The sequence below is a fragment of the Arachis stenosperma genome, chromosome 3, assembly GCF_014773155.1.
Source record: "Arachis stenosperma cultivar V10309 chromosome 3, arast.V10309.gnm1.PFL2, whole genome shotgun sequence".
Taxonomy (NCBI): domain Eukaryota; kingdom Viridiplantae; phylum Streptophyta; class Magnoliopsida; order Fabales; family Fabaceae; genus Arachis; species Arachis stenosperma.
The window spans coordinates 33,944,230-33,959,011 of NC_080379.1; positions in this window are offsets into that span (position 1 = coordinate 33,944,230).

Consider the following 14,782-nt stretch of genomic DNA (forward strand, 5'->3'; position numbering starts at 1 on the left):
CTGATTTAATTTTTGATTTAATTAACTTTAATAAAATAATTTCTAAGAATAAAATTTCTAATGAATAAATTAATTGAAATTAATTCATAATAAGATTTATTTGAAAATTCTGGGTCTTACATATTGTGCTAGAATTTTTCTAATTTTGAGTTTTTATGCTATTATTCTGATTCTAAGTTGTTTATGTTAATTTTTCTACTTCTGAATTGTTTATTTTGGATTTAGTTGTCTTATTCTAATTTTATGCTATAATGTAGTGCTTCATTCTGATTCTAAGTTGTTTATGCTGATTTTTCTACTTCTGAATTGTTTATTTTGGATGTTTATGCTATAATGTAGTGCTTCATTCTGATTCTAAGTTATTTATGCTGATTTTTCTACTTCTGAATTGTTTATTTTGGATGTTGGTTGTCTTATTCTAATTTTATACTATAATGTAGTGCTTCACTACATTGTTTATGCTGCACGTTATGTCTTTGTCATTTATGTGCATTTTAATTTTTCTTAGTTATAAATGTTGATGTTTTAAATTGTTTATGAACTTTAATCATAAATTATGAACAATAATTTCTTATGTAAATGATAAAATTTTAAATTTTGAATTTAAAAATTTAAAATTATATATTAAATTTTAAATAATTTTATTTTATATTTAATTATGCTGGTTAAATTTTGGTTAAATCTCTAAATTATTGAACCAGTTATTCTACAAATTTATTGACATATTCGGTTCTCACAACTTTAATTTAGAATTAAATCTTATTACTAGTATATCCTAATTATAGAAATTAGAAATGTCCTTTGATCAAGTATTAAATTTAACTAAGTTTTGATTTTCTTTTATTCTTCTTTTTTTTATTTTTTTATTTTTCTCCACCTCCTTTTTGTTCTTTTGGATTTTTTTATTATTCTTGTACGTTATTTTTTTTTTCCTTCTTTTTATATTTTCTTAGTTTGTTTGTTTTTATATTTTTAAAAAATTAAAAAAAAAAGAAAAAAAAGACAAAACGGAAGGGATCGGAAAAAATGAAAATGAACAACAACAAAAATGCATAAGAAAAGATGGAAATTTATTGATAATAAATGCAAAAATTTTATAACGATTAACATATAATTTTTTAAAATAAACACAATATCTTGAAGACCATGCAAATAAAAAAAAGAAAGAACACAAGTTTATGAGACCAAAACACTTGAAAAATATTTTAGGTAACTTCAAAATAAATCTAATAAATATTTTAAAAAATTATTTTATCGAAACTTTACAACAAATTAATTAAAATATATAACTACTTTATACATTAAAAATATACAAAATAAATTTATTATATAATAATATATGAATTTAGTTTTGATATGTTATTAATGTAAGAGTAATTTTCACATGGATCTAATTACATAATATCATATTAATAAAAATAAATACTATTATGATTCAGCTTTTAAACAGGGCCTAGGATCATGATCAGCCTAAAAGCAGGTGCCTGCCCATAGAAGGTGTCATTAATATCATATCCATACTCAATCTCATGCATTTCCTGCACAAATCCCTTAGGATTCTCCCTTTTATAGTTTTATTACCCTTCAATTACTGTAAGAGAAAAAGGTAAATAAGCTCGATATTTTGCTTCACAGATATTTTCGTTTTTAATTATTTAAAAATATTTTTAAATTTTTAACCTTTATAAAATTTAGACGGATAGATCTTTTTCTCCAAATATTTCCGTCAGACCTAACAAAAAAGTTTGACGTGACTTCCGTTTTGATGACCTAGCATCACGGATTGACACGTGGACTAATAAGTGAAAGGATACTTTTGAAAATTAGACAAATAAATCCCTCAACTTAAAAATTACGTCGTTTTGCGCTTGGCTCCTTACATACACTCCCATCCCTTAAGTTGTATACAATACTCATACCACTCTTACTGAATTACATTAAACCCTAAGAATACCAACGATCACCATACTCTGTTTCTCCCTCCAAAAAAACCACTATCCAAGTTGAGACGGTTGCAATGTGTAGTGGTTGTCGAAGAGGAAGAATCCTCCATTGTTGTCTGAGTTGCTGTCTTTGTCACCGAAGATAAGAATTTGTTGTGTTGCTTAGTTAGTGGATTGTCAGATTCAATGCTTATGCAAGTATGAATTGTGTTGTGAAAGGATTGATCGTGCATGTTGATAGTGTTGTTAAAAAAGTATTGGGATTTTTCCTTTGAAATTGATTAACTGTTAGGGCAAAGAAAGCTTCTGAGGTGATTTTTGTTTCTGTCTTTTGAAAGACATTGCTTTTTGATATGTGAAAAGAGTACTTGTTGATCATTGTTTTTTGTTTTTGTTTTTTATTTTTCAGATGATTGATGTGTTTGTGGTGCCTATTTTCTACTATGGAGATAATTTTGTGAGAGAAAGTAATGGTTCTCTGGTTTATAAAAATGAAAAGGTAGAGAAGTTTTCTAAAATGGACCTGGATTTTGTGAATTTTGGAGACTTGATCACACTATTTAAGGACTTGGGGTACCAATCATATAAGATAGTTTATTGGTATGATTCAAAGAGTGCTGATATTGAGTCTGGGCTGCATATTTTGACAAGGGATGTAGGGATTAATGCAATGCAAGAGAACAAAATGAAGAATATAGAAACAGACGAATTTTACCTATACTTTGAACACCCTATTCATGAGCCTGAGATTGTGGAGGATGCTAGAAACCAAAGTAACAGTCCTATCACAGAAGAGATTTTGGTGGATCTTTAGAGTTCGTCATCTGATGATGGGTACAAGAGTACGGAGGATGAGCCCTACAAACCTCCACCACCCGGGTTTGAAAGTGACAATGACGAAGATGATAAAAGTGCTGATGATAATGGTAGTAAAAGGCAGATAGTAATGAAGGAAAAGAAAAAAGTTGTGTCTCCAAAGAAGCCAGCTGCAAAGAAGACAGGTGCCAAAAGAAACAGGAAGACGTGGAAGAAGAAGGGACAAAGTAGTGGAGTAGCCTGCACCACCACAGCCTCAACCTCAAGGTACTCCACCTGGCCCATAACCATCTCAAGTCAGGCCAGGACCAAGTACAGCAGCTACCAAGGAGACATTGGTAGCAGCAAGCACATCAACAACAAGAGTTTCAAATTCATCTGTAATCCACCCTCCATCAATCCAAAGAAGTGAAGAAATATATCAACTTTGGCATCCCACTATGCCATGTAATAGCTTTTAGGAAACTTGACTGTGGAACAACATTTTTTTGGAAGGCTTGTTTTTTTTTTTTTGGGAAGCTCTTCGGATTTTATAAATCGTTCCAAACTTGTTAAGTGTTTGAGGCTTACTTTTGTGATGTTAAGCTTCATAAAACTATACACTTTAGGAGATTTGTTCTTTTTGGGCAGCTTTTAAAAAATTTGACTGTGGCAAAGATGTTTATATAACTTTTAATTTATGTTATGTGTTTATGTATACAACTTTTATGCCTACTTTTTTCAATCATTCAATGCTTTAGATATTGAAAACATAACTTTAACAACATACTGATACCATAACTTGAATTGTGTTTAGATAATAGGATACATAAATTGTCTAAATGGCATGTTTCAATACACAACAAAAACCTAAATCAACCCATTTTTCTATTCTAATTTCTAGGATTCATTTCTCAAGTACTACGTACATAAAAAGCAACAAAAATAGAACATACAATTATACCAATACAACAAGCTAATAGGGTTTTTTTTCTTCTCTAAAGCAGTAACCTTCTCCTCCAGAACAGCCATCCTATGATCCAATTCCTCTTCCTCTTCAACAACTTGAACCTCTTTCTCACCCAGAGGTCTTTTATCAGAGATGCAACCATTGCTTCCAATTCTAGCAAGATGCTCATCGACCCAAACAAAAAACTTGCAATGCGGTTGCTTTCCCTGTCAAAATTTTTAAAATTATGTACTATCTAAAACCATTTCAGAACAAAATTTCTAAATTTTTTATCTTACCTTATAGAATGGGCAACTCAAGAAGATTCTGTATGGATTGCTAATCGTCCTCGACATATACATTATTGCATAAACTCCACAGAAGCACCTCAGGGCGACATCGCCCTTCAGGTCTCCAGCGTGCACAACACAAGGAATTGAGCTTGAAGCTAAATTTTCTTGTCTTACTCCACTGAAGCTTCTTCTTGACGTTGATGATGCTCCATTAGCAGCCATTGTTGATGCAGGTAGAGCTCCTCACCACCAGCCTACACAAAGAATCGCAATCAATTTAAGGATTAGGGCATCATGCGAAATGACATAGTTTTTAGGTTGAGGAACTTATTTGTCCAATTTTCGAAAGTACTCTTCCACTCATCAGTCCAGTGTCAACCCGTGACGCCAGCTCATCAGAACAGGAGCCACGTCAGACTTTTCTGTTGGGTCTGACGGAGGCATTTGGACGGAGGGACTCATCCGTCCAAATTTTGTGAAGATCAGAGATTTAAAAGTATTTTCAAATGGTCAGGGACAAAAATGTCCGCGGGACAAAAGGTCAAGGACCTATTTGTCCTTTTCTCTTACTATAAATAAAGGGCCAAATAAGTTCCCCAACTATGCAACCTAACCCAAATCTTTATACTTATCGGACCAAAATTGATCCCGTATCCCCCATCCCCACACCAATTGATTTATGGTAAGAAGTTCAACAAGAGTTTCCGTCCCCTTCACTCACACAAATTATTTAAGAGAAGTGCTAGGGGTTAGCAAGTTTTATGATTTGTAGTTATTATTAGTATTTTTAATAGTGTGAGATTACATCTAATGATGTAAGATTTTTTTCTTTGCTGATTAAGTGCTAGCCAAATTTTAATAAAACTGCTGAACTTCTAGAATTTCTCATTATTTAAGTAATAACCCCACCAAAACATTAGAATTGTCTGTGAAAAACTCTTACTACATCTAAAAAAATCGTAACACCTGCTCAAAGGGATCCCTAAAACCCAAAACCCAAACCCTTTTGAAGGAACTACATAAATTCCACACATTGTGGAAAAAGAATCGAACAAGAAGAGAGGAATCGGAAAATGGAGGATACTCTCGTTGTCGTTCTCTAGAAACACCAAAAAGTAAAAACTCAGAGGTGGCTTAAAAGATGGAGGATAAAAGAAACAAGGACGTCATGGTGAGTTCCAAGCACTATGTAGCTGCTGAAAGCCTATAGTATTTCGCAAAGAGAGCTCCCATTCGTTAGTGAAAAATCTAACATGACGTGGATCCCCAGCAAAAACACCAAAGACTTTATCTTAGAAAAAGAAGGGAAGCTCACTCATTCTCTGAGAAGATACTCAACGAAGCTATCCCAAAAATATTCAAGCACCAATAGACACAGAGGCCTACGACAGCACCATTAAACCACAACACAACTTGGACACCTCTAAGAACCACATGCTCCTGGAAGGTGCATCCGATACCCTACAATGCAAAGCCTTTTCCATAATCCTAAAGAAATCAATACTCCTCTTATTCAACTCACTGCCACCCAAATGCAAATTTAACAACGAAAAATGCCCTCTTGATAATGCCTTCTCGATATTTTTTGTCATTTTAAAATCAAAGGACGAAATGAAAATCTTGTCATATTTAAGGATCTAACTATTAAAAAATACATTATGTCAAGCTTGAAGATCAAAAAGACTAAAAATTTATCTCAAGAGCAATTACATAAACTTGGGGAGTAAGGAATATGTATTTTTTGAAGCTACTTGGAGGACAAGTAATCATGAGGAGTTCACTAAATCTAGACTATATCTAACTAAGTTGGTTGAATTTAGTTCAAATACAAAAATTACTTAAGATAGAAGTATTCAAGTGGAAAGAGCTACATTGTTGGATTATATCAATATTAATTCAAATTTTTCTTGTTAAAGGATTTGATTTGTTTAGTAGTATCTATTGGTGTTTAAAATTTAAATCAAATCTAATCTGGGCTAATAAGATCAAAGAGAAATTCTTGGGAACCAGCAACTTTTAGTATTTTTTGTCATCATTTGGCAAGCATAAACACTAAATTGTCATTGTATTAATTCATGTGTCCAAATTCTGAAAAACGTAGGTGCAAATTGTATTGATTCATGGATATGTGCAAAATTCTAGTAAATATAAGTGCGAATTATATACTTCTTGTGTGCAAAACTTATGTAAATATGGGTGCAAACTATTGTTGGCTAAGTGCTGGTAAAAAAAAAATAATTATTGGTCATGTAACATTGTTCAAGATCAAATATGATTTAAATTAGTTAAAATTAAGTTTAGAGTCATATCTTTTATTTAATTTCAGATTTTATAGTTTTATTTTGGAAAAATTGGCTCATTTTTAGAGTAATTAGTAGTTAGAGTCTATTTAAGCAAGTTTGTAAGATATTTTATGCAAATGTTGATAAATAAATTTTTTGGTGCTTATGATGCACGAATTTTATGTATTCAAATAAGCTGAGTGATTTACTTTACTTGTTGCATGAAAAAATTGAAAGATCCAACCTAAAATAACTCTTAGTATTATTAGCTTTTTTAATTTTATCCCTTTGATTTAGGTTATCAAAGACAGATTTTTTAAAGTTCTAGTAGAAATAACTCTTCTAATGACCTAGATTGCTCAAAACAGGTCTTAGAAGTTTAGTAGAAAAACTCTTATTTTTCTTTTTGTTTCCATTGTATCCTTGTTACTCGTTTTATTTTCTTATCAACAAGCTAAGCAAAATATATGAAAGATCAGATAATTACTTACAGTAGAAAGAGGGCCAATGAGCCATGAAGTTACTACAATACTCTTGTATATAAAAGCTATGTAATCCTCACTTATAATATTGTTAAACTTGTAATTTTGTATACTTATAATTATTGAAATGTGTAGTACTAATATGTATGCTTATTATTAATTTTAGATTTATTTACTTATGAATAATTATTATATCATTTTGTTGGAAACTATTTTTCACTTTATTTTCTTTTAATGTGTATATTAGAGATTTTATGTACATGTAAATTGTTAAATTTGTGTTTAGATTGAGTTTTAATATGATATATTATTTAATTGAGTTGTATGAGATTATATTATAGTTGCATTGTGTATATTTAAAAAAAATAATGATTAATATCCATAGATACTGATATACAGCAGATTGACCTTCGAAGTTTAATTCTCAAATTCAGTTTGTACTCGTTTAAAAAGGGTAAAGATTCTTTAAACCTTCAAAAATAAATAACGGAGAGCATCTATAATATTCTAACCCAGTTTAGTTTTCATGTACAAATACATGGTTCTAAGACATGTAGAGCTTGCATGCAAATCAAATAGGCACCCTATATCATCATCAACATCCATAGGTTATCACTTCTCGGCTTCCATGAGTTATGAGATATGTCATGCTTGAAACAACTTCATTATTTTTTAGACCAAATCTAGTTTTATGTTTTAAATCTAATTTTAACTTAACAATTCACTTTCTCTTTCTTCTAATCATTCGAATCACCGATAAAACAACTTCTCTCACACTTCTGCCAAGAGAAATTTTTCAAATACATACATACATACATACATACATACATACATACATACATACATACATACATATATATATATATATATATATATATCATGTATAAAAATAAAAAATAATAATAAAAAAAGAATATATTTTATTAAAGCTACAGAACTAAAACGTAACTAATTTAAATGCAGAAGAGTTAGTGTAATTAGTAAAAAAAAAATTGGATAGTTAAAGTATAATTAAGTAAAGCTTATGAATCAAATTATAATTAATTAAAATTTTGAGATTAAACTTAAAATGTAAGTGTAATATTTTTGAAATTAAAAGATGTAAAAAGAATTTAAATAAAGGTTGAGGTAAGTGTTTTAAAATTTAATAATATAATAATGATAATTATAATAAAAATGTAGAAAAATAATTTAGTAACCTAAACTCTAGGCACTTCTTTATAAAATATTTAGGAAAAGTTTGAGAAGAAGTTTATAATTGATTATGGTACTAAAGAAAGATTAAGAATATCAAGAGAAGATATTAATACAAAAAAAAAAGAAATAAGATTACCAGAAGCAGGCTAAGCCCTAAAAGACCTAAGTGAGGCAAGTGAAAGAGAGTAAGATTGATTAAGATTATAAAAAAAATTGAGAAAGAATAATGATACATGAGAATAAAAGAGGGACGAAAAATAGATATCGAAGAATGTAATTGAGAAAAGGAATAAAAGAAAAATAAAAACTAAGAGGAGTTATAACGATTGATGAGAACTAATAATTGAAAGGAACGATTAAAGAAAAAGGAACAGAGAAATAAATTGAAAAGGATTTATAGAAAAGAAAAACTGAAAGGTAAATGTTGATTGGGTCTTGGAGTAGATTGTATAGTGGGGACACCTACAGACTAAGAACTGCTTTTTAGGGGTACGCATATATGTAGAAAAGGGGCTAAAAGTTAAGTGATGTGGCTTCAATCATACGACTTCAAGTTAACTGATGTGGTTTCGGCCATACGACTTGTATGCAATTGATACAATTGGAAAGTCATATTTAAGACTTGTGCCCAGGTAATGTCGAGTTATAGGGCATAAACCGACATGTGAGCACATGGACTGTATAGGACAGACATGTATCATACTTATTTGTCGCATATATTTCTTGATGTACATTTTGTACGTGTGTGTGCTTTCCTTGTTGTATTCTATATTCTGTATTCTCTGTTTGTTTACTATTTTTTTGTATTTTTTATTTATCTATTATTTTCTATATTTTATGTTCAAGTAAGGTTATTTAGTAATAATAAAGAATTAATAAACTTAACTAACAATCCCAACTTTACTAAGAACCTTTAAGTTCTTATCCCCTTTCTTTTTCCCTTCAGATGGAGCACGGGTGGCCTAATAATGATGTATGATCGTGTGGAGGGGTGATGCATGATATCATACATTTTGACGACGTTCAACTTGGCTCAAGTTTTGAAGACCTAGAGTGTTACTCTCTCGCCTTTGTAGTTTAGAGGGACTAGGGGATGTCATATATATATATATATATATATATTGTAAATAGTAAATAACTAGCTACTCCCAGTGATGTTAATCAACGTGTGATGTATGTACATGAAAGTTTTTATTCTACTTTATCTGCTATTATCTGTGATTTTATCTTTGACTATTTCTGCTTATCGAACCAAACGTTTTCAAGAAAAAAATTTTCCGGCAAATTAACTGCGCTTTAATAATGAAACAGACTCATATAATAAATATTAGTTACTAAATAAGAAAGTAAGTTAGTAACGCTTAGCTTCTAATGTGATCATAACATGCTAAAAATTGGGTCATTACAAAAACTCCCCAAGGCATAAGAATCTTTGTAGGGACCGCCTTGAATAGGGACCTGATAGCGGCAATTTTTCCCTTGGAGACAAGGATGGTGCAAAATTCTCCAGAGGTAGATACAGGGACCCGAGCAGGGATCTACGCCACGTCCCTGCTAATCTCCGATTTCATAAATTCACTTAATTGTCCTTAATAATTTATTGGGTAAAGTATATTTTTTTCCCAGAATTTTTTATATTTTTCAAAAATACTCCTAATGTTTAATTTGATTCAATTTTATCCTTATCGTTTGAAATAAGTTTTAATTTTACCCTTATCGTTAATTTTTTAACAGTCAAACATTAATCAATTTTTTTCTAATTTTATCCAACCACTCTACACCACTACCCCTTGTCTCCTCTTCCTCTCTCTCTCCTAAAACACACTTACTGTCATCATCCCTCACCACCTTTATCACCATCCCTAACATACACAACTATTGCCTCTCTCAAATCACACTGCTGCCACTACCACCGACAATAACAACACTTTTCCAAGACTACCACTCAAGCTATATCGCCACCGCCACCTACAACAACAACAACACTTTTCTCATCCCACCTCTCAAACCACATTACCACACCACCACCACCACCCACAACAACAATAATTAAATTTTTAATTTAAAAATTATTCAAATAAAATTTGTTGGAGAAAAGAGGAAATAGAGACATAGACAGAGACAATGATAGAGAGAAGAGGCACAACAATAACAGAGGCAAGTCTTGTAATAGCTATCATCACCGAACTCAAGGTAGAGATGCATGAGAGTAAGGGAGAATAGAATACACAGAGGAAGGTGGTGGAGGAGAGAAGGCGAAAGAGGTGAAAGCAAAGGAAGAGTAAGGCAGAGTAAACATTGATGGGTAAAAGAGAAAATGGCAATGAAGGTGAGGGAGAAGAAATGGAGGAGGTGCGGAAGGGAGGAGAGAAGAAGATGGTGAAGCTGAGTAAAATAAATTGAAGCATCCAGTAGTCATGTAAGGGTAAAGGTGGGGTAGATTTGGAGAAAGAAAAGGTAACATTAGGGTTAGAATAGCGGTAAAATTAGAAAAAAAAATTTGACTAACATTTTACTGTTAAAAAATTAACAAGGGTAAAATTGAAACTTATTTCAAAAGATAAGGACAAAATTAAATCAAATTAAACATTAGGAGTCTTTTTGAAAATTATCAAAAATATTAGGGACACAAATTATACTTTACCCTTATTTGCATAACCCTCTTCAATTCAGATTTCAGAGATCACCTAGCCCTAGTGGGTAATGTCGGCCGTCCATACCCTATAGTACATTACTCTCCATCCTCTCTGTAGCCACCCCCTTACCATTCTCCCTTCTCATCACACTGTCACCCCTCACCCACCACCCGTCACTATGACATCATCCTGCACTGTGCCATTCTCTCTCCTGCAACATTCTTTTTCCTCTTCGACGGTATGTCTATTCTCCTCTCCACGATTACGTCGTTATGTCGATTATCCTCTCAGTTGCCATGTCACCCCAACTCGACTGATCTATGCTCTGCCTTGCCGTCGCATCCCCCACCACGTCAACTCGAAAGAAGTTGTCGTTGACAGCATCGCCGTTGCAGCCGCCAATTGTCCCTCCTCCTCTACTTTCACTTGACTTCAAGTTTGATACTCTTTTTCTCTCTGTAATCTCATGCACTTAGGGTTTATCCAAGATTAATCCCATTTGGTGTAGGTGTTATCTATTGTAGGTTGAACTATTGTATGTTTTGTATGCAAGTATGCAAATTTCACTACTTACATTTGTTATATATAGAATATTATTTATGCAATAATTATGCTTAGCTTGGATTTCACTTACTATTTTTGTATAGGATAGATAGTCACAACTCTATTCCTATGAAAAATAATAATCAGTCAGAATTAACACAAAGTGGTAAAGGTCGAGCAATTAAAGCAAATCTCAAAGAAACACAAAAGAAAGGACAAGAAGAAACACAAAAGGAATGACAAAAAGTAAGGCAAAGCATGCAAAGCAATTCTAATAAAAGAGGATTAACTTCCGATACTTGAAAGTATTTTAAGAGGGAACAAATAGATAGAGAATGAAAGACAATATGTAAACATTGGGAAAGAAAGCTTGGAGGTGACACGAAGCAAGGAACTAAGCATTTGTATGATTACATTAGAATTTGCCCAATTCGTATTGTTATGGGACCAAAGCAATCAATGTTGAAAACAATACAACAATCGTCGAGTTCAACAAGAACAAGAAGGCCAACGGATTCACTTTTGGTTGGAAACTTTATATTTAGTCAATAGGCATCACGATGAGTAGTTACAAGATAGATTATTAAGGACAAACACCCTATAACATTTGTTGAGAAAAAGGATTTTCACAAGTTTATGACTTAGACTCAACCTTTGTTCAAATTTTTTACAAGAAATACATTGAAAAAGTGATATCATGAGGATGTATGAATCTAAAAGGTAAAGGTTATGAATTATTGGAAAAAAATTTAAGTCATATTGCTATAACTACTGACATATGGAGTGCTGATTATCAAAACAAAGGTTATATATCAATCACAACTCATTTTATTGATGATGATTGAAACTTGCAATGTCGGCTTGTGAGATATAATTTTAATTTATTAGTGCTTTTAGTATCTGGGTATATTTGACTTGCAATGTCATGATTGTTTATTGTATTTACATTACTTTAAGTTTGTATATATGCCTGTGCCTGTGCCCCATACTACTGAGGTTCTTAGCGATGTTTTGGTGATTTTTGTATGATTGGAAAGAAAATTGTCAACTTTAACAATTGATAATTGTAGATAAAAAGTGCCATGATTAATCTCATACTTAATAAGATTTCACCATCTAACTTTATTAAGAGAGAAAAAATTTTCATATGCGTTGTTGTGCTCACATTATTAATTTGATTGTGAAAGATGCGGCATGAATGCAACATATGTTCTACTAAAAAATAGAGGTTTTTTTTTAGTTGCAACATAGAAGAGGGAAGAAAAATTTGAAGACACTTGTAAGCAATTGAATATTAACTATAGGAAAAAGCTTGTACTTGATTGTAGAACTAGATGGGATTCAACTTATCTAATACTTACTTCTGCATTGTCATATAGAGAAGTTTTTGTGCATTTAAGACAACGTAAATTTCTGTATAAATGTGTACCATCTAATAATGAGTAGAAAATGACAATGAACTTGTTGAGTCTTTTATGGTGTGACTGAGTTGTTTTCTGACACTTTATGTCCAATCACAAATTCATATTTTTCTAAGGTGTGTGAAATGAGATTGACATTGAATGAGTGGCTCCTTAGTTCAAATGACATGACACTACAATATTTTTTATCTGAGACAACATTTAAAAAGTGTTGCCTAAAGATTGAAAAAAGGTTGCCTTTGATCTATAGCAACACTTTTGGATATAAGACCACGCTTTTGGGGGCCTTGCAGATTTAGTCGTTGACTTAGATCAAGGCAAAGATTTTTTGCTTCAAAAACAATGCTTTTGAAAGCAACTCTTCAAAAGCATTGCCTATTCTAAAACAAAGAGAACGTTTATAAATAGACTTTAATACACCTCTCTTTTCTACTAATTTTAAAACTAATAAAAAACATTGCCTATTCTATTCGTATAGTAACCCTTGGGAGTGTTGCATATTTGACCAACTACGACATCAGAATGAAATTATAAAATATAGTTTCACCAAGAAAATAACAAATCTTATCTCTTAGAACATAATTTTTAATGTTGCAATACTTACAGGATCAACTGCTTTGACGTCACCGGTATTGGGACTAAAATCTTGAAAATTGATAATAAATTATAGGTTACTAATATTGTTACTGAATTGAAGATATCTTATAAGATTAAATAAGAGCGGGAACCTGAATCAATTCCTGCAACTCTTCTTTTCGTATGGGATGGATGCCGAGCAGAAACCAGAGAAGCTTGAAACATCAACATTATTACCAAATATGTTATAATAGCAACAGCAACACTATTAAAATTAGGATTCAAAGCACGAAAATAGAAAAGAAAAAAAATAGGCAGAATCATAGGTACCTGCAAATAGTAACTAGCGGTGATGAACAAACACGAGCGGAGACGATCGAAGCTCGAACACGAGTGAGCCAAACATGGCGCGAGCTTGAGCAATGAGGAACACGATGACGACAAGCAGAGAAGAGGGATTACAACAGTGGCAGATCCAGCAGTGCAAGGTAGAAGCGACAACAGCATCGCAAGGCAGAGACGGTGCTAAAGGTGAAGAATGTGGCGATGGCAACTTCTCTCTCCGTCGTCTTCTTCTCCTTCTTTCTCTTCTTCCTCCTTCGATGGCGGTTCTCCCTTCTTCTCTCTTCTCTTTCTTCTTCTCTCCCTTTCCACAGTAGAACCCTAATCCTTTTTTGTTGCTTTTGTTTTTAGTTATTAAGTTGGATTTGTTTTATTTTAAAATTGGTAAAAACTTGAAATTAAAGTTAAAATATGCTGGTAAGATTTATTTTTTGGGAGAGACATTAAAAATTTTAGACAACACTTAGAAAGTAAAGTTTAAAATAAATTTAAAGACGAAGTTTAGAAAAAGTAATATATTGAGTGTCTTATAATTTATCAAAGGCATCACTTATAACGTGTTAATAAAAAATACATTTTTATAATTCTATTTTTTTCTGACTAGTATAAAGCGTTGTGTATATATATTTTAGGCAACCTTTTTGAAGTGTCGTCTTAAACATATGTTGCAATAAATAAAAAAATATTATAATATGATTTATAGAATGAAAACAAATATGATTAGTAAGTTTCAAAAGTATTGAGATCAAATTAATGAAGTTATGGCTATGGACGAGCTATTTTAGACCTTAGATATAAGATGAAATTGTTGAATTTTTTTTGCTAAAATATATAGATCTCAAAGCGAGAATGAATTGAGTAAGGTCAAGAAAATAATGGAAAAATCAGCATGCAAATATCAGCTTAAGAATAGAGTTAGAAGAAGAGCTCCAAATAATGTTAATGGTTTAGCTTCTACTTTATATGTTGGACATGATTAAGAGCCTTCAAAGAGAGCAAAATTTAGTTTTATCTACTTGCAATTTATAGAAACTACATCTAAAGATTGTGCTGTGCAAACAGAATTGGATTTCTATTTGGAAGAGAGTGTTATAGTAGATAAAATGAATTTTAAAAAATTTGACATTTTAGGCTACTGAAAAAATATTGAAGTGAAATATTAGGCAACATTTTAGACTAATGAAAAAATATTTTAGACAACATTTCTGCTGTTGTCTCGGAGTCTGCTTTTAGCCTTTTAGTACTGGTGGTCGAATTGTACATCCAGATCGCAATAGGTTGCATTACGAATTTATTAAGACTTTAATTTGCACTCAACATTGG